Source organism: Oncorhynchus nerka, linkage group LG17, assembly GCF_034236695.1.
Source record: "Oncorhynchus nerka isolate Pitt River linkage group LG17, Oner_Uvic_2.0, whole genome shotgun sequence".
NCBI classification, from domain to species: Eukaryota; Metazoa; Chordata; class Actinopteri; order Salmoniformes; family Salmonidae; genus Oncorhynchus; species Oncorhynchus nerka.
In genome coordinates, this window is record NC_088412.1 from 51391167 (window position 1) to 51413231 (window position 22065).

Consider the following 22065-nt stretch of genomic DNA (forward strand, 5'->3'; position numbering starts at 1 on the left):
GCGGACGAAGAGAGAGCAGTAGGAGTAGCAGTGTTATCTGTGGTGATCCATGTTTCCGTCAGTGCCAAGAAGTCGAGGGACTGGAGGGAGGCATAGGCTGAGATGAACTCTGCCTTGTTGGCCGCAGATCGGCCTGGAACTCCATGTGGATCGTGCGCGCTGGGACCACCAGATTAGGGTGGCCGCGGCCACGCGGTGTGGAGCGTTTGTATGGTCTGTGCAGAGAGGAGAGAACAGGGATAGACAGACACATAGTTGACAGGCTACAGAAGAGGCTACGCTAATGCAAAGGAGATTGGAATGACAAGTGGACTACACGTCTCGAATGTTCAGAAAGTTAAGCTTACGTAGCAAGAATCTAATTGACTAAAATGATTAAAATGATACAGTACTGCTGAAGTAGGCTAGCTGGCAGTGGCTGCGTTGTTGACTTTGTAGGCTAGCTGGCAGTGGCTGCGTTGTTGACACTACACTAATCAAGTCGTTCCGTTGAGTGGAATAGTTTCTACAGTGCTGCTATTCGGGGGCTAGCTGGCTAGCTAGCAGTGTTGATTACGTTACGTTGCGTTAAAAGAACGACAATAGCTGGCTAGCTAACCTAGAAAATCGCTCTAGACTACACAATTATCTTTGATACAAAGACGGCTATGTAGCTAGCTATGTAGCTAGCTACGATCAAACAAATCAAACCGTTGTACTGTAATGAAATGAAATGAAAATGTGATACTACCTGTGGAGCGAAGCGGAATGCGACCGGGTTGTTGAGTGCGAAAGTTCTATTCGGTAGACGTTGGCTAGCTGTTAGCTAGCTAGCAGTGTCTCCTACATTAAGGACGACAAATAGCTGGCTAGCTAACCTCGGTAAATTAAGATAATCACTCTAAAACTACACACTCTAAACTACACAATTATCTTGGATACGAAGACAGCAAAGACAACTATGTAGCTAGCTAACACTACACTAATCAAGTCGTTCAGTTGAGTGTAATAGTTTCTACAGTGCTGCTATTCGTTAGACGGTGGACGTTTGCTAGCTGGCTAGCTGCTGGGCAGATAGCAGTGTAGACTACGTTAGGACGATGAAATACGATAATTACGCAATTATCTTTGATACAATGACGGCTATGTAGCTAGCTAAGAAGAAATTGCTAAGATTAGACAAATCAAACCGTTGTACTATAATGAAATGTAATGAAATGTAATGAAAAGTTATAATACCTGCGGACTGAAGTGCGGATGCGACTGCTCGCTCCAGCCTCTCTTGGGTAGGAGGCAGTATTGCGACTCAGGACAATAATCTAGGATATGCACAGTTTCTAATATAATATATGCATATTATTAGTAGATTTGTATAGAAAACACTAAAGTTTCCAAAACTGTTAAAATAATGTCTGCGAGCATAACCGAACTGATATGGCAGGCGAAAACCTGAAGAAAATCTAACCAGGAGGTACTATTATTTTGAAAGGCTGTTACTCAATTGAAAGCCTATCCACCATACAAAGACTTAGGACCCAGTTCATGTTCTCCATGGCTTCCTCTACATGTGGCCAGTCTTTAGGCATTGTTTCAGGCTTTTACTCTGAAAATGAGGGCGATACAGCACGTTCAATGAGTGGACAGTGGACATTTCTAGACATGAGCCAAGCGCGTGATCGGGAGCACGCCTTTCTTGTTTCTCCTTTTCTATTAACGAAGCTTTTGTCCGGTTTAAATATGATTGATTATTTATGACAAAACCAACCTGAGGATTGATCGTAAACATCATTTGACATGTTTCTACTATCTTTTATTGTACTCTTTTGACTTTTTGTCTTGATGTTGAGAGTGCGCATTGTGCCTTTGGATTTCTGAACTAAATGTACCAACAAAATGTAGGTATTTGGACATAAAGAATAACTTTATTGAACAAAACATGTTGTCTAACATGGAGACCTGGGAGTGCCATCAGATGAAGATCATCAAAGGTAAGCGATTAATTTTAACGCTATTTCTGACTTTTGTGACACCTCTCCTTGGTTGGAAAATGGCTGTATGGTTTTCTGTGGCTAGGTGCAGACCTAACATAATCGCATGGTGTGCTTTTGCCGTAAAGCCTTTTTAAAATCTGACACGGCGGTTGCATTAAGGAGAAGTTTATCTTTAATCATATGTTAAACACTTGTATCTTATATCAATGTTTATGATGAGTATTTCTATAATTTGATGTGGCTCTCTGCACTTTCACCGGATGTTTGTTTGAGACAATGTATTTCTGAACATAATGCGCCAATTTCAACTGAGGTTTTTGTACATAAAGATTAACTTTATCGAAGAAAACACACATTTATTGTGTAACATGAAGTCCAGTGAGTGTCATCTGATGAAGATCATCAAAGGTTAGTGATTAATTTAATCGCTATTTCTGACTTTTGTGAGCCCTCTCATTGGCTGGAAAATGGCTGTATGGTTTTCTGTGACTAGGTGCTGACCTAACATAATCGCATGGTGTGCTTTCGCAGTAAAGCCTTTTTGAAATCGGAAACTGTGGTTGGAGATACAAGAAGTTTATCTTTAAAACGGTGTATATTACTTGTATGTTTGAGGAATTTTAATTATATCTGCTTTGAATTTGGCGCCCTGCAATTTCACTGGCTGTTGTCGAGGTGGGATGCTAGCGAGAGGTAGAGGTAAGGCAGGAAATACCAACAATGAACAGTGAGCCATTGTATTCATGAATAAAAAAACAAATAATGAAAGAAGTTAGTGTGGGAGAAGTGTAAAAATTATTGTTATCAATCAATAATGACAAACCTGGCATTGACAACTTAGATGGAAAGTTCCTAAGGATGGTAGCTAACTCTATAGCCACTCCTATCAGTCATATAATTAATCTGAGCCTAGAGGAAAGTCTTTGTACTCAGGCCTGGAGGGAAGCAAAAGTAATTCCACTACCCAAGAGCGGTAAAGCAGCCTTCGAACAGCAGACCTATAAGCTTGCCGCCAGCTCTTAGCAAACTTTTGGAAAATAATGTGTTTTACCAAATACAGTGCTAATTCTCTGAACAAATTAACAACATACGTTCAGCATGCTTCTAGAGAAAGGCATTCAACATGTACTGCACTGACACAAATTTCTGATGATTGGTTGAAAGAAATTGGATATAAGAAGATTGTGGGAGCTGTACTGTTAGATTTCTGGGCAGCCTTTGATATTACTGACCATAACCTGTTGTTGAACGAATGTATGTGTTATGGCCTTTCAACCTCAGCCATATCATGGATTCAGAGCTATCTATCTCATAGAACTCAAATCATTCCCTAAGTTCTAGAGCTTTCAACCTCAGCCATATCATGGATTCAGAGCTATCTATCTCATAGAAGTCAAATCATTCCCTAAGTTCTAGAGCTTTCAACCTCAGCCATATCATGGATTCAGAGCTATCTATCTCATAGAAGTCAAATCATTCCCAAAGTTCTAGAGCTTTCAACCTCAGCCATATCATGGATTCAGAGCTATCTATCTCGTAGAACTCAAATCATTCCCTAAGTTCTAGAGCTTTCAACCTCAGCCATATCATTGATTCAGAGCTATCTATCTCATAGAACTCAAATCATTCCCAAAGTTCTAGAGCTTTCAACCTCAGCCATATCATGGATTCAGAGCTATCTATCTCATAGAACTCAAATCATTCCCTAAGTTCTAGAGCTCAGCTGAATCTGGAAATGAGTGGTGTGGCTGTTGAACAAGTTGTGGAGACTAAATTACTTGCCCTTACCAATGATTGTAAAGATGGGGCGAGGTCTGTCTGTAATAAAGAGATGCTCTGTTTTTTTTACACCACACTCCAAAAAAAAGTTCTGCAGGCTCTAGTTTTGACTAATCTTGATTACTGTCTAGTCGTGTGGTCCAGTGCTGCAAGGAAAGACCTAGTTCAGCTGCAGCTGGCCCAGAACAGGGCGGCACGTTTTACTCTTAATTGTAATCAAAGGCTGATATAAATACTATGCATGCCAGTCTCTCTTGGCTAAGAGTTGAGGAGAGTGACTGCATCACTTCTTAAGAAACATTCATGTGTTGAAAATCCCAAAATGTTTGCATAGTCAACTTACACACAGCTCTGACACACACACTTACCCCACAAGACATGCCACCAGGGGTCTTTTCACAGACTCCAAATTCAGAACAATTTCAAGAAAGCGTACAGTATTATATAGAGCCATTATTGCATGGAACTCCGTTCCATCTCATATTGCCCAAAAAACAGTGGACCAGGTTTAAAAAAACAGATAAAGTACCACCTTACGGCACCACGCCTCTCCCCTATTTGACCAAAATAGTTTGTGTGTATGTATTGATATGTAGTCTTCGTGTGCCTTTAAAAAAAGGTATGTAGTTCTGTCCTTGAGCTGTTCTTGTCTATTAATTTCTGTATTATGTCATGTTTCATGTTTTGTGTTGGACCCCAGGAAGAGTAAAATGCTCTCCAGGAGCATTCTACTATCTCCATTCTACAGGGAAGGTGGAGACCCCTTCGGGGAGGGATCCCTGCAGAGTGCCGGTTGGCTGTGGAGAGCCTACACGGTGGCGACACATCCACCATACCAGAGAGGCGTCTGGCTACTTGGGTAGAAGAAAATGTAGGAAGGAGTGGATTCCCCAGTAGCTTGTGTAGGTTCGCCACTTCTTTGCCAAGAGTAGCCACTTCGCCCCTGTAGTCCTCTGTAAACAAACAGTTGCTACATTGAAAGTCTGGGCGGTCCACATTGTCCCAGAGGCATCTAGGCTACAAACTAGCTAGGCTAGCTTGGCTTCCGTGTCTCTCTACATAAGAAGGAATTCTCAAGTTGACTATCAAAACTGGCAGGCCAAGGTAAGCCAACACCAGACACAAAATTAATTTGAATGATTTTAAAATTCACGATGTGAAAAATGAATTGTGGTGTAGAGTATTATTACTCAGGCTAGTAAAAACATGTTTTCGTACGCCATCTTCTTGAGCTTGGAAAAGAGAGACTTTCAGACAGATGTTTTAAATTTGGACCACACACCCTCTCAGTCAAATAGCAGGCAGGGGAAGCGAAATAGTGATTGCTTTGCTATGCTTGCAGTTAGCCATTGATTCCTTCCAAACCCCTGATTGTTGAATTTGCGATTTCCTACTTGTTGTGTAATGTTCATGTCCCATGGCTGATGAGCAACGATATGTTTTATCTATAATTTCTCTTCATATGACAAAGATTGAAAAGGATTTGCCAATAGATTGTTAATGGGTCATTTTTGGGGGTGGCAGGTAGCCTTGTGGTTAGAGTGTTGGGCCTGTAACCGAAAGGTTGCTAGATTGAATCTCTGAGCTGACAAGGTAAAAATCTGTCATTCTGCCCCAGAACAAGGCAGTTAACCCACCTGTCCTAGGCTGTCATTGTACATAAGAATTTGTTCTTAACTGACTTGCCTGGTTAAATAAAAGGTCTTCCTCACATTTTTATTGACATGTTACGTGTCAAACCTTGATCAACCCTTGATACAGTTTGGAAATTAACTTTAGATGTTTGTTAGACTGCCTTAAATAGTTTCAATCTCTGAAGTTGCTGGCTTGTCCAGTGTTTGCTGCCCAGAGAGAATAAAGTGTTGTATCTGCAAAAGTTCACCTCAGCGCCGTCACACACTGGTCTCCCCCGGGTTGCCTGATCCTGCTGAGACCCCTGTCACCATCTGATCCTGCTCAGATGAGACATGCCAAAGAATTACCTTGGTGTACAATTATACATTACATTATCCAATAGAATCAATGGATCAATAATTGAAATGACCATTATTCCCAGTTCCCAGACTGTAGCTTTGTATCCATTCACTGATTGTTGTAATATACTGTAAAATTCACCTGAGCCCCGACTGTCTGATCCTACATGGACACCTGTCACCATCTGATCCTGACATGATGAGCATATTGTTGTGTACTGACTGTGCACCATGATAGTGAAGCCTGTAATGCTGTTAATACCATGTCAGTGTGAAAAGTAGGGAATCTGACAGATTAATAACGCTGCTATACGGACTCTAATAAAAACTCACATTGCGCTGTCAAAAAACGTCAGAATATTGGTCTTCAATCGTTTGGCCGTTGGTATCAGGACAAGACCGTTCGAATCACAGATATTTATTTACAAAACAAGGGGCAAAAACGACAGGTCAAGGGCAGGCAGAGGTCAGTAATCCATGGCAGTGTCAGAAAAGTACAGAACGGCAGGCAGGCAGGCTCAGGGTCAGGGCAAGCAGAATGGTCAAAACTGTGAGGACTAGAAAACATCAACAATTGAAACTCAAAACTGGGAAAACATGCTGGTAGGACTTGACTGGACAAGATGAACTGGCAATTGACAAACTGAAAACGCAGGTATAAATACACAGGTGATAATGGGGACAAATGTGAGACACCTGGTGGGGGGTAGAGACAAGCACAAGACAGGTAAAATATAATTTATTTATTTGTTATTTAACCTTTATTTAACTAGGCAAGTCAGTTAAGAACAAATTCTTATTTACAATGACGGCCTACCAAAAGGCAAAAGGCCTCCTGCGGGGACGGGGGCCAGGGATAAAAAAAAATACAATATAAAATTTGGTCAAAACACACATCACAACACGACATAAAGAGAGACCTAAGAGAACAAGATAGCAAGGCAGCGACACATGACAACACAGCATGGTAGCAACACAACATAACAACAACATGGTAGCAGTCTCTGCCTGTAACCCCCCCCACCCCCCCAACAAAAAAAGACAAAAAAAAAGAAAAACTAACTAACCTCTTGTGAGCTGTCTGTATCTTCTTGACTGGTAGTTATTTTTTTTTAAATAAAGTAAATATGATTCTTTGCATCGGCTAAAATCTGGATAAACGATTGACAGGAATGAGAGTCTTATTCAGTACATTTAGTAATTGGATAAACGATTGACAGGAATGAGAGTCTTATTCAGTACATTTAGTAATCTGGATAAATGATTGACAGGAATGAGAGTCTTATTCAGTACATTCAGTAATTGCTTCCTGCTCCTGCTCTAAAGTCTTCAGCATGCCAGCTAAGCCAGTTAGACAAACTAACTACTCTAACTTGATTGATAGCCTGAAATTGCTTCTTGGTAGCAAATTATGAGGTTGGGAGATTGGGAACCTATCTGGGCATGAATCAATATAACCACGCTGCGTTTTGGTCCTCTTCTGCTTCACCACAGGAAAACCCTTACAGAACCTATCTGGGCTAGCTATTGCCAAATTCATAAAATTGATACATGGCTAATAGTATTACAGAGAAACAACAAACAATAATACAAAAAAAAGACCAATCTGAGGGGGCTCCTGTGCCCCCTGTGGGCATGACACCTCTGCCCTCAGATCTGAATTGGAGTGTGTGGGTTAAAAAAAGATATCATTCAGCACCATGTATGGCAGGGGAAAATGTGTAAACTGGGAATTGTAGCCTGTAAGTCAGATGGACTATAGAGATAGAAAGATGTGTCTGTAAACTGAGCGAATGCTCTTGTCTACTTACTACATCAGAGTAGTGATAATGATGTACGTAGGTATTCAAATCAGACCAGATAGCTCTGTGTGTCTGTGTGTTATGTGCGTATGAGAGAGCTAGAGAGAGAGCATGATTGTAGAAGAGAGAGAAAGAAAGTGAGAACCAGAGGGAGATATATCAATAGGTGAGAGGTACTGTGGTAGAAGAGAGAGAGCATGAACAAGATAATAGTTTTATTTCTCCCAAATGCTAAAGTGAGAAACCAGAAGCAGACAGAGGAGAGAGAAGGGGGCAAGGTTAATCGTGGCTATAGCTGTCAATCAAAGGTGTCTCTTTCTAATTGCATTACCATACTTCCTGTGTGGTGCAGGTAAACTCTGACCTTTCACCCAAAAGCACAACCCCTGACCTCTATACAGAGCCCCAGACCAACACAGACCGTTATAAAGAGACTCCGTTTGCATCATAACCCTGAACCTTCACATATGACACCAATAAAGACTATCCTACTTCTCTCTCTCTCTCTTCCTCCAATTCCCTCTTTCTGTCCGTCACTTAACATTCTCTCTGGTTTTCTCTTCACGTCAATCTTTTCCCTGATTCTTTATTTCCAAATGTGTTTCCCTTACCTACCGTTCATGAGGTGTGTGTGTGTTGAGTCTCTCAGGCTCAGGTAGCGGAGGGTTATCTCATGAGATGGTATCAGGCTGTTTACACTCCCCCACAGCGGGCAGCTTATGGCTAGCAAATTGGACAATCTAGAGCAGGTGTGTGTGTGTGTGTGTGTGTGTGTGTGTCTGTGTGTTTGTGTGTGTGACTTACTCAGCACTGCAATGATAAAACTCAGCAGGAAGGAATGCAGTTGTAACCCTATTTGTGTTTTATGGAAGTGCCCCCTCCTTCTCACTCCCTCTCTCTCTTCCCTCCCTGTCTCTTCCCCCATTCGATTGCAGGTGGAAGAGAAGTAGAGCCTATTTTTCCCCTGGTAAAATGGGGTGCAGACAGAGGCCCAGCCTGTAAACTTTAAGGGTATTTTGTCACATATTTAAGAAAGCTGTTAGTGTATTTATGGGGGTGCAGGGGCCCCGCTACGACTGCCGTGGAAACAGGAGACATCTTTGATTGATTAGTAGGCCTGGGTGGAGAGTGGGGCCCAAATCAGTTGACACTAAAACACAAGGAGTGTATAACTCACACATGGAACAGTGTGTAAGGGTGTATGTGTGTGTGTGTGTGTGTGTGTGTGTGTGTGTGTGTGTGTGTGTGTGTGTGTGTGTGTGTGTGTGTGTGTCTTTGCGAGTGTTCCTCTGAAGTGGTTCAGATAGGACTGATACGTTACCCAGGTGGGCTGTCACAGAGGAAGCTATCTGGCTTTAATTTATTACCAGCAGCTCCCATAACAAAGAGCAGTGTGTCTTTGTGAACAACCGTGTGTGTGTGTGTTTGTGTGTGTGTGTGTGTTTGTGTGTGTGTGTGTGTGTTTCTGATTATGTGTCTGATTGTGTGTGTGTGTGCATTTTTGTGTGTGTGTGTGTGCAGACGCTCATGTGTTTATCTCGGTGTGCTTGTGTGTGTTTCTGTTTCTGAGTTTTTCCCCTCCATAACTCTGACACAACACTGATAAAATATCACCATGAACTGCAGTGAGAACCAGAGGTCTATAGGGACAGGTGGGAGATCGCACAGTCATCATTTCTCAGGCAAAGTGGGAACAAAACAATATTTAAAAAACCAAAACATTTATTGCCAACGTCTGTTTGCGTCCCAAATGGAACCCTATTCCTTATTTGCCCTTGTCAAAGTGCACTATATAGTGAACAGGGTGCCATTTGTGACGCAGTTACCCATCTGATGTCCCGTTGGATACGCACACACACAGGTTCATTACTCTTATCTGACGACTGCAGCAGCTTTGGGAGACATAGAACACACACTTCCTGAAAACACACACTCCACTTCCTACTAATGTTGATTCCAGTCAGCTATCTCAGTTTACCTGCAGCCAGTGGTTCCCAACCCTAATCCTAATGCCATTAACACCGCTCTTTAATAAAGATAGCAGGGAGAAGGACAGAGGGATGGATGAATGTAGACACTCTGACCTAATACTATACCACATTTCTCACACTGCTGTATGGCAGAACTGTACAATACATACACTGAGTGCCCATGTGGAACCTGGCAGGGAAATGATCAGAGTAGATGAAAGAGTAAAGGTGTTTGTGAATCAGTGTGTGTGAGAGACAGAGATCCAAACACAATGCCTCCATGTATTACAGAAGCACAGGAAACAGGTGCCTGGCCCCCAGGGTTATGAGGGCTGGTGCCTGGCCCCCAGGGTTATGAGGGCTGGTGCCTGGCCCTCAGGGTTATGAGGGCTGGTGCCTGGCCCCCAGGGTTATGAGGGCTGGTGCCTGGCCCCCAGGGTTACGAGGGCTGGTGCCTGGCCCCCAGGGTTACGAGGGCTGGTGCCTGGCCCCCAGGGTTATGAGGGCTGGTGCCTGGCCCCCAGGGTTACGAGGGCTGGTGCCTGGCCCCCAGGGTTATAAGGGCTGGTGCCTGGCCCCCAGGGTTACGAGGGCTGGAACAGGACAAGGGTGAGCAGTGAGAGGCAAGGGGTGAGAAATTTGTGCTCTTTTATGAGGCACCCCGATGGATGTCTGAATCAAACTCACACTGAATGATAGGCTTCTCATACTCATACACTGGCGTACACATGAAGACAATGACAAGTACACATAAAGACAATGACAAGTACACATGAAGACAATGACAAGTACACATAAAGACAATGACAAGTACACATAAAGACAATGACAAGTACACATGAAGACAATGACAAGTACACATGAAGACAATGACAAGTACACATAAAGACAATGACAAGTACACATGAAGACAATGACAAGTACACATAAAGACAATGACAAGTACACATAAAGACAATGACAAGTACACATGAAGACAATGACAAGTACACATAAAGACAATGACAAGTACACATGAAGACAATGACAAGTACACATGAAGACAATGACAAGTACACATAAAGACAATGACAAGTACACATAAAATGACACATAAAGACAATGACAAGTACACATAAAGACAATGACAAGTACACATGAAGACAATGACAAGTACACATAAAGACAATGACAAGTACACATAAAGACAATGACAAGTACACATGAAGACAATGACAGGGACACACAACACAGGAAAGCTACTACAATAACGTAACAATTACACACCCTCAGAATTCTATTTGAGGACAGGCTGATTGCTCTTCCCCTGTGTGATCCAACCTGGAGTGTGTTTACAATGAGAGACTTTCCTCCATCAGCTGACACACACACACACACACACACACACACACACACACACACACACACACACACACACACACACACACACAAACGTTACTTCACTGCAATGCATTCTTTACAACAAAACTCCATCAATTTACCCTGTTTATATTTCACCTTATGCTCTGGGAGAGAAGGGAGAAGACTTTCCTTTTCAACTAAATGTATTTCTGTATTTCTGCTTTATGAGCCTGAATTAATATTCTGATTTAGGTCTATACTGAAACACACAGCCTCTTATCCCCTTGTCACCCCCTTATGCAACAGCAACACATTCTCTGGCTGCATAGTTCTCTCTCACACTTGATGATAGGTGCTGTATAAAAGCAATCCACTACCATAGACACAGTAGAGAAGACCTGATATTATCCTCTGTGACAGACAGACAGACACACGCCCTGTGAACAATAGGCCCAGTGTGGTCTGTTACTGAGGTATGCACCGTCAATGACTAAACATATCACTTCTGCACTCACTTTCTCTCGCGCTCTATTTTGCAGCGTAAAATGCACACACACCTCAAAAGACAAAGGCACTTGTCTGTTCTCTAGAAACGGTTGGCAAGGAACAAACAAACGACAATTGTGTTTCGGATTTCCCTCAGGCACACACACGCGCACGCGCACGCGCACGCACACGCACACACACACACACACACACACACACACACACACACACACACACACACACACACACACACTAGTTATTCCAACTAAGCTGTCATTGACAGTTAATGGGGAGCAGTGACGTAATGTCCTTTTCATTGTTTGATATTTATGTAGCATTGAACAAGATATGTGACATACTCACACTTACTGAGAACACAGTGAGGAATGTCGTGATGGGGTAGAACATTGCCACAGTTACATAATGCAATATTAATTTGAATGACATGGATTTGTATTTTATTTTAAAGTAGCGTTAGCTAGTCTTCGGCAAAAAACGCTGTTATTTTTCATCCTGTAACTTGATCTCCATCCTCTTTTTAAAATCATGTTTTTCATGAAATTGGATGATATCAAAGTATGGTGACAGTTGCTCCTACATTGATAAAGTTTGATCATAAAGTTCCTGGTCCCCTTCCTCATGTCAAACACTTGGATTCAGGAGGCGAGGTTGTTAAGGAGATAGGGTCACATCACACACACTTTCATTTTAATACACCAATAGTAACATGATGTTCTCTTACCCAATGTAAATAAGTACCGCTTTGTAACCAATGTCGGAGAAGGTTGCGGTGGGGTGTGGTTTTTATATAGCTAGAGAGCTAATCTACCGGTGCCAAAATGTGACTGTAGGCTGTAAGCAAATATAATTAAAAGTTGACACTATTCATCTACAATATGTCAAAGACACTTACAGTGCCTTCAGAAAGTATTCATACCCCTCGACCTATTCCACATTGTGTTGTGTTAAAGCCTAAATTCAAAACAAACAAAAAAATCTCACCCACCTACACACAATACCACATAATGATGAACTGAAAACATGTTTTTAGAGATTTTTGCAAATGTATTCAAAATGAAATACAGACACATCTCCTTCACATAAGTATTCACACCTCTGAGTCAACACATGTTATAGTCACCTTAGGAAGCGATTACAGCTATGAGTTTTTCTGGATAAGTCTCTAAGAGCTTTGCACACCTGGACTGTACAATATTTGCATTTTATTATTTTTTTAATTCTTCAAGCTCTGTCAAATTGGTTAATGATCATTGCTAGACAGTTATTTTCCAGTTTTGCCATATATTTTCAATCCGATTTAAGTCAAAACTGCAACGAGGCCACTCAGGAACATTCAATGTCGTCTTGGTAAGCAACTCCAGTGTACATTTGTCATTGTGTTTTAGGTTATTGTCTTGCTGAATGGTAAATGTGTCTCCCAGTGTCTGTTGGAAAGCAAACTGAAGCAGGTTTTCCTCTAGGATTTTGCCAGTGATTAGCTCTATTCTGTTTATTTTCATCCTAACAAATTTGCCTGTCCTTGCCATTGACAAGAATACCCATAACATGATGCAGCCACCACCATGTTTGAAAATATGTAGAGTGGTACAAGTGATGTCTTGTGTTTGCCCCAAATATAACGCAATAGAATTTAGGACAAAGTTCATTTCTTTGCTACATTCTTTGCAATTTTACTTTAGTATCTTATTGCAAACAGGATGGATGTTTTTGAAAATGTTATTGTTTTCACTTAAACTATGTAGCAAAGTTGGCCTCATGGTGAAATCCCTGAGCTGTTTCCTTCCTCTCCGGCAACTGAGTTAGGAAGGACGCCTGTATCTTTGTGGTGACTGGGTGTATTGATACACCATCCAAAGTGTAATTAATAACTTCACCATGCTCAAATATGACCTTTACTCTTCTTTTCGAGGCATTGGAAAACCTCCCTGGCCTTTGTGGTTGAATCTGTGTTTGAAATTCACTGTTCGACTGAGAGACCTTACAGATAATTGTATGTGTCGGGTACAAAGATGAGGTAGTCATTCAAAAATCATGTTGAACACTATTACTGCACACAGAGTGAGTCCATGCACCTTATTATGCGACTTGTTCTTACTCTTCTTACTTGCCATAAGAAAGAGGTTGAATACGTATTGACATTTCAGCTTTCCATTTTTTTCCATTTCTTTTCCATTATGAGTTACTGTGTGTCGACAAAATATCAATTTAATCAATTTTACATTCAGGCTGTAATAATAATAAGGAAGTGAAAGGGTGTGAATACTTTTTGAAGCCACTGTATACAGCTGAAAAGTCACCACCCCCTTTCAACCCCCTTTCAACCCCCTTTCAACCCTCTTTCAAGCTGCCTTACAACCCCCTTTCAACCCCCTTTCAACCCCTTTCAACCCCCTTTCAACCCCCTTTCAAGCTGCCTTACAACCCCTTTAAACCCCCCTTTCAACCCCTTTCCACCCCCTTTCAATCCCCTTTCAAGCTGCCTTACAACCCCTTTCAACCCCTTTCCTGCCTTACAACCCCTTTCCACCCCCTTTCAACCCCTTTCAACCCCCTTTCAATCCCCTTTCAAGCTGCCTTACAACCCCTTTCCACCCCCTTTCAACCCCCTTTCAACCCCTTTCAAGCTGCCTTACAACCCCTTTCAACCCCCTTTCAAGCTGCCTTACAACTAGAAATTAAAACACATCAAATCTGACTTTTTCCAACTTTATTTACACACAGTAACCCACAATATCTAAGTAAAGATTTTTTTTACTCTGAAAATTAATTCAAATTAAAACAGTTTAATAGCCTATTTGGATAACACTCCTCCTCCCCGAGTTAATACTTGTTGAAACCACCTTTTGCTTGAATTACAGCCATGAGTCTCTTTGAATACATTTCTACTAACTTCGCATACCTACACAGAGCAATATTTTCCCATTGTTCAAGCTCAGTCAAATTGCACGGTCACCACTCATGGACTGCACTCTTCAAGTCATTCCACAGATTCTCAATGGGATTTAGGTCAGGTCTCTGACTAGGCCACTCAAGGACATTCACCTTCTTGTCCATCAGCCACTGTATAGCTGATTTGGTGGTGTGCTTTTGGTCATTGTCATGTGGAAACGTGAACCATCGTCCCATTGTCAACTTCCTGGCAGAGGGCTGCAGGTTCTCCTCAAGAATCTGTCAGTATTTTGCACTGTCCATTTTCCCTTCTATCCTGACAAGCGCTCCAGTCCCTGCTGAAGAGAAACACCCAACAGGATGCTGCCATCGCCGTGCTTTACTGTAGGCATGGTGTTCTTTGTTTGGAAACATGTATTGTGTTTTATCGATCAATTTTATTTATCGTTTTGCGTTCAGGACTAAATGTTACATATTGGTCTCATCTGACCACAGCGACTTTTGAGAAAGAAGAAGAAGGCCTCCGAATCGACAATGTGCTTTCTGGCAAAGCTCAAAACGAGACTTGATGTGGCTTTATTTGAGGAGTGGTGTTTTTCTTGCCACCCTCCCATGAATGCCAGATTTGTGGAGCGCTTGTGATATTGTGGTCACATGCACACATTGACCAGTCTTCAAAGTCTCCATTGGCTTCTTGGTAGCCTCTCTGATCAGTCTCCTCCTTGCCCGGTCATCCAGTTTGGAGAGACGACCTTATCTACGCTGGGTGGCGCCATACGCCTTCCACTTGGTAATAATGGTCTTAACTGTGCTCCGAGGAACATACAAAGCCTTTGAAATCTTTTTATATCCATCCCCTGACTTGTGCCTTTCCACAACTTTATCTCGTAGATCTTTTGAAAGTACCTTTCCACCCATAGTGGATTCTTTGCTTTGAACTGCACTACTAAGCAGTGGAGTCCTCTATGAACAAATGCTTTATTAGTGATCTGGAAGGTGGTTGGTTACAACTCAGCAAGTTTGCAATTGCAATTCTAAGGGGTGGGGGTGTTTACTTATCCAAATAAGGTATTTTACTGTTTTAAATTTAACACATTTAGGAAAAAATTATCACTTGTGGGTTACCGTGTGCAAATAAATCCAGAAAAAGTCTAATTTTCTGTGTTTTCATTTCAGGCTGTAAGGCTATAAACTTCAGTTAGTGCTAAATACGGCTGCTAGAATCTTGACTAGAACCAAAAAATGTGATCATATTACTCCAGTGCTAGCTTCTCTACAATGGTTAACTGTTAAGGCAAGGGCTGATTTCAAGGTTTTACCGCTAACCTACAAAGAATGACATGGGCTTGCTCCTATCTATCTTTCCTGATTTGGTCCTGCCGTACATACCTACACGTACGTTACAGTCACAAGACGCAGGCCTCCTTATTGTCCCTAGAATTTCTAAGCAAACAGCTTGTGGCTTTCTCCAATAGAGCTCCATTTTGATGGAATGGTCTGCCTACCCATGTGAGAGACGCAGACTCGGTCTCGACCTTTAAATCTTTATTGTAGACTCATCTCTTCAGGGGGTCCTATGAGTGTTGTCTGGCCCAGGGGTGTGAAAGGGAACGGAAAGGCACTGAGCGACGAACCAGCCTTGCTCTCTGTGCCTGGACGGTTCCCCTTTCTCCACTGGGATTCTCTGCCTCTAACCCTATTACGGGGGCTTAGTCATTGGCCTACTGGTGCTCTTCCATGCTGTCCCTAGGAGGGGTGCGTCACTTGAGTGGGTTGAGTCTCTGACGTGATCTTCCTGTCCAGGTTGGCGCCCCCCTCGGGTTCGTGCCGTCGGGGAGATCTTCGTGGGCTAAGTTGGTGGATGAAGATATCCCTCTAGTGGTGTGGGGGCTGTGTTTCGGCAATGTGGGTGGGGTTATATCCTTCCTGTTTGGCCCTGTCCGGGGGTGTCCTCGGATGGGGCCACAGTGTCTCCTGACCCCTCCTGTCTCAACCTCCAGTATTTATGCTGCAGTAGTTTATGTGTCGGGGGGCTAGGGTCAGTCTGTTATATGTGGAGTATTTCTCCTGTCTTATCCGGTGTCCTGTGTGAATGTAAGTATGCTCCCTCTAATTCTCTCTCTCTTTCGCTCAGAGGACCTGAGCCCTAGTACCATTCATCAGGACTACCTGGCCTGATGGCCTTGCTGTCACCAGTCCACCTGGTCGTGCTGCTGCTCCAGTTTCAACTGTTCTGCCTGCTGCTATGGAACCTTGACCTGTTCAACGGAAGTGCTACCTTGTCCCAGACCTGATATTTTCGACTGTCTCTACCACACTTGTTGTCTCTAACTCTAAATGACTGGCTATGAAAAGCCAAATGACATTTACTCCTGAGGTGCTGACATGTTGCACCCTCTACAACCACTGTGATTATTATTTTTTGTCCCTGCTGGTCATCAAAGAACGTTTGAACATCTTGACCATGTACTGTTATAATCTCCACCCGGCACAGCCAGAAGAGGACAGGCCACCCCCAGAGCCTGGTTTTGTTCTAGGTTTCTTGCTAGGTTGAGTTTTCCTAGCCAACATGCTTCTACATCTGCATTGCTTGCTGTTTGGGGTTTGAGGCTGGGTTTCTGTTTAGCGCTTTGTGACATGCTGATGTAAAAAGGGCCTTATATAATACCATTTGATTGATTGATTGTTAGCTAGTTACAGGCTAGCTAGTTCTTCAGCCAGCAAGTAACAAAAGGGGGGGAAGGGTTGTTCGACAATCTGACGCAGTTTTCTTCTTGTCATGCCCTGGCCATAGAGAGGCTTTTATTCTCTATTTTGGGTAGGCCAGGGTGTGACTAGGGTGGGAATTCTAGTTTCTTTATTTCTATGTTTTCTGTTTCTATGTTTTGGCCGTGTATGGTTCTCAATCAAGGACAGCTGTCTATCGTTGTCTCTGATTGGGATTCATACTTAGGCAGCCTTTTTTCCTTTGTATTTTGTGGGTAGTTGATTTTGTTAGTGGCACTATAGCCCTCGTAAGCTTCACGGTCGTTTCCTTGTTTCTTGTTTTGTTGGCGACATTATAAATAAAGGAAAATGTACTCTCACCACCTTGGTCCGGTCATTTCCACGACGTTCATGACAGAACTACCCACCACCAAAGGACCAAGCAGCGTGGCCAGGAGAGGCAGCCCCAAAAGATTATTTGGGGGAGGCACACGGGACGGTCGGTGGAGCCGAGGTTGGAACCAGAGCCAGTCGGGGAGAAGAAGGTGAACTTGGAGGGGAGTGAAGGGAGTGAAGCAGAGACAGTTAAGGAGTTGATGGGGAGATTGGAGGAGAGAGTTAGGAGAGAGCTGTTGTGTTGGTGCATGAGGCACGACATTCGCCCTACAGAGCGTGTCCTCAGTTTAATGTCACCTCTCCATGACTCCATAGAGTCAGCTCTCCATACTCGTACTGAGGTGCGAGCTAGCCGTCTGGTGAAGACTGTGCCAGCCCCACGCACCAGACCTCCTGTGCGCCTCCCCAGCCCTGCACGTCTTGTGCCAGCTCTACGCTCCAGACCTCCAGTGCGCCTCCACAGCCCGGTGAGTCCTGCCGGCTCTGCCCACTGTCTCTCCGGTGTGCTGTGACAGTCCGGTTCGTCCTATGCCTGCACTCCGCACGTGCCGGGCTAAAGTGTGTATTCAGCCAAGAGGAGCGGTGCAAGGTCTAAGCACCAGATCTTCAGTGCTCCCTCACCGCCCGGTTCGACCTGTGCCTGCGCTCTGGAGGTGCCGGGCTAAAGTGGGCATTCAACCTGGAAGAGTGGTGCCAAGTATACGCATCAGATCTCCAGTGCTCCCCCACAGCCCGGTTCATCCTGTGCCTCCTCCAAGGACCAGGCCTCCAGTAGGTCTCCCCAGCCTGGTGAGTCCTGTGCCTGCTCCACCGGCCAGTCCGGGGCCTCCAGCGACGGTCCCCAGTTCGGGGCCTGCAGCGAGGGTCCCCAGTCCGGTTCCCGCAGCGAGGGTCCCCAGTCCGGTTCCCGCAGCGAGGGTCCCCAGTCCGGTTCCTGCAACGAGGGTCCCCTGTCCGGTTCCATCAGCGAGGGTCCCCGGTCCGGGGCCGGAAAGGAAAATGTACGCTCACCACGCTGCACCTTGGTCCTGTCATTTCCACGACGACGTCCGTGACACATGTCATCAAATCTGTCAGTGCTGCTTTGAATCGCATCACAAGAGGCATGCCAAAAGTATGACCAAATTAGATTGAGATGATTTTACTGTAACACTGCGTCCAAGTCTCTTGACGTGGGCATTTCAAAGGGTTGTCAGTCAAAGCGAGCTCATGAATATAAGCTCCCCACCCACTCAGCTTGATATTTTAGTCACTCAACGGGCTATTTTACATAGGAATCAGAATGACTGTTCGGGACATTGTGCGTTCACCTTAAGACATCCAGTGGAACAGCCACTTTACAATAATGGCACAATAGTGGTAGGGAGGCGAGCAGGCCAGAGGTGGATGAACGCAGTGCCCTTGTTTGGGTGTAGGGCCTGATCAGAGCCTGGAGGTACTGAGGTGCCGTTCCCCTCACAGCTCCGTAGGCAAGCACCATGGTCTTGTAGCGGATGCGAGCTTCAACTGGAAGCCAGTGGAGAGAGCGGAGGAGCGGGGTGACGTGAGAGAACTTGGGAAGGTTGAACAACAGACGGGCTGCGGCGTTCTGGATGAGTTGTAGGGGTTTAATGGCACAGGCAGGAAGCCCAGCCAACAGCGAGTTGCAGTAATCCAGACGGGAGATGACAAGTGCCTGGATTAGGACCTGCGCCGCTTCCTGTGTGAGGCAGGGTCGTACTCTGCGGATGTTGTAGAGCATGAACCTACAGGAACGGGCCCCTGCCTTGATGTTAGTTGAGAACGACAGGGTGTTGTCCAGGATCACGCCAAGGTTCTTAGCGCTCTGGGAGGAGGACACAATGGAGTTGTCAACCGTGATGGCGAGATCATGGAACGGGCAGTCCTTCCCCGGGAGGAAGAGCAGCTCCGTCTTGCCGAGGTTCAGCTTGAGGTGGTGATCCGTCATCCACACTGATATGTCTGCCAGACATGCAGAGATGCGATTCGCCACCTGGTCATCAGAAGGGGGAAAGGAGAAGATTAATTGTGTGTCGTCTGCATAGCAATGATAGGAGAGACCATGTGAGGTTATGACAGAGCCAAGTGACTTGGTGTATAGCGAGAATAGGAGAGGGCCTAGAACAGAGCCCTGGGGGACGCCAGTGGTGAGAGCGCGTGGTGAGGAGACAGATTCTCGCCACGCCACCTGGTAGGAGAGACCTGTCAGGTAGGACGCAAATAGTGACCTTTAAATAGTGACATGTTTTCAGCTATTTTATTTCCATGACTAATGAAAGCGTTACCTCTCTGCAGCAGACAGACTGTACTGATACCTGCATATACAGTACTGTGCCTCCAGAAAGTATTCACACCGCTTGACTTTTTCAACATTTTGTTGTGTTACAGCGTGAATTTAAAATGGATTCATTTGATATTTTTTTTGGCACTGGCCTACACACGCTACCCATAAAATGAAGTGTAATTGTGTTTTCCATTATTTTATTCTGTATTAAGAGTTTAAAGCGGAAATGTCTTAAGTCAATACATATTCAACGCCTTTGTCATGGCAAGCCTAAGAAAGTTCAGGAGTAATCATTTGCTTAGTAACTTCAATGTTCAAAATTGTGCACTCTCCTCAAACAATATCATGGTATTCTTTCACTGTTATAGCTACTGTAAATTGGACAGTGCAGTTAGATGAACAAGAATGTAAACTTTCTGCCAATGTCAAATATGTCTATGTCCTGGGAAATGTTCTTGTTACTTACAACCTCATTCTTATCGCATTTGCCTACGTTAGCTCAATCGTCCCGTGGAAGTGACACCGATCCTGAAGAAAGTTTTTAAAAAGAATAATGGGTAAATATTGCACAATTCAGGTGTGGAGAGCTCTTAGAGACGTACCCAGAAAGACTCATAGCTGTAATCTATAATCGCTGCCAAAGGTGCTTCTGCAAAGTATTGATTTACATACTTACGGTATGTAAATGAGATATTTCTGTATTTCAATTTCAATCAATTTGCAAATATTACTAAAAACATGTTTTCACTTTGTATGTAAATGGAATTCAGGCTATGAATACTTTCTGAAGGAATAAGTCAAGGGGTATGAATACTGTCTGAAGGAATAAGTCAAGGGGTATGAATACTTTCTGAAGGAATAAGTCAAGGGGTATGAATACTGTCTGAAGGAATAAGTCAAGGGGTATGAATACTTTCTGAAGGAATAAGTCAAGGGGTATGAATACTGTCTGAAGGAATAAGTCAAGGGGTATGAATACTGTCTGAAGGAATAAGTCAAGGGGTATGAATACTTTCTGAAGGAATAAGTCAAGGGGTATGAATACTGTCTGAAGGAATAAGTCAAGGGGAATATGAATACTGTCTGAAGGAATAAGTCAAGGGGCATGAATACTGTCTGAAGGAATAAGTCAAGGGGTATGAATACTGTCTGAAGGAATAAGTCAAGGGGTATGAATACTTTCTGAAGGAATAAGTCAAGGGGTATGAATACTGTCTGAAGGAATAAGTCAAGGGGTATGAATACTGTCTGAAGGAATAAGTCAAGGGGTATGAATACTGTCTGAAGGAATAAGTCAAGGGGTATGAATACTGTCTGAAGGAATAAGTCAAGGGGTATGAATACTGTCTGAAGGAATAAGTCAAGGGGTATGAATACTGTCTGAAGGAATAAGTCAAGGGGTATGAATACTGTCTGAAGGAATAAGTCAAGGGGTATGAATACTGTCTGAAGGAATAAGTCAAGGGGTATGAATACTGTCTGAAGGAATAAGTCAAGGGGTATGAATACTGTCTGAAGGAATAAGTCAAGGGGTATGAATACTGTCTGAAGGAATAAGTCAAGGGGTATGAATACTGTCTGAAGGAATAAGTCAAGGGGTATGAATACTGTCTGAAGGAATAAGTCAAGGGGAAGGAATAAGTCAAATACTGTCTGAAGGAATACGTCAAGGGGTATGAATACTGTCTGAAGGAATAAGTCAAGGGGAATATGAATACTATGTCTGAAGGAATAAGTCAAGGGGTATGAATACTGTCTGAAGGAATAAGTCAAGGGGTATGAATACTGTCTGAAGGAATAAGTCAAGGGGTATGAATACTGTCTGAAGGAATAAGTCAAGGGGTATGAATACTGTCTGAAGGAATAAGTCAAGGGGTATGAATACTGTCTGAAGGAATAAGTCAAGGGGTATGAATACTGTCTGAAGGAATAAGTCAAGGGGTATGAATACTGTCTGAAGGAATAAGTCAAGGGGTATGAATACTTTCTGAAGGAATAAGTCAAGGGGTATGAATACTGTCTGAAGGAATAAGTCAAGGGGGGGTATGAATACTTTCTGAAGGAATAAGTCAAGGGGTATGAATACTGTCTGAAGGAATAAGTCAAGGGGTATGAATACTGTCTGAAGGAATAAGTCAAGGGGTATGAATACTGTCTGAAGGAATAAGTCAAGGGGTATGAATACTTTCTGAAGGAATAAGTCAAGGGGTATGAATACTTTCTGAAGGAATAAGTCAAGGGGTATGAATACTGTCTGAAGGAATAAGTCAAGGGGTATGAATACTGTCTGAAGGAATAAGTCAAGGGGTATGAATACTGTCTGAAGGAATAAGTCAAGGGGTATGAATACTTACTGAAGGAATAAGTCAAGGGGTATGAATACTGTCTGAAGGAATAAGTCAAGGGGTATGAATACTGTCTGAAGGAATAAGTCAAGGGGTATGAATA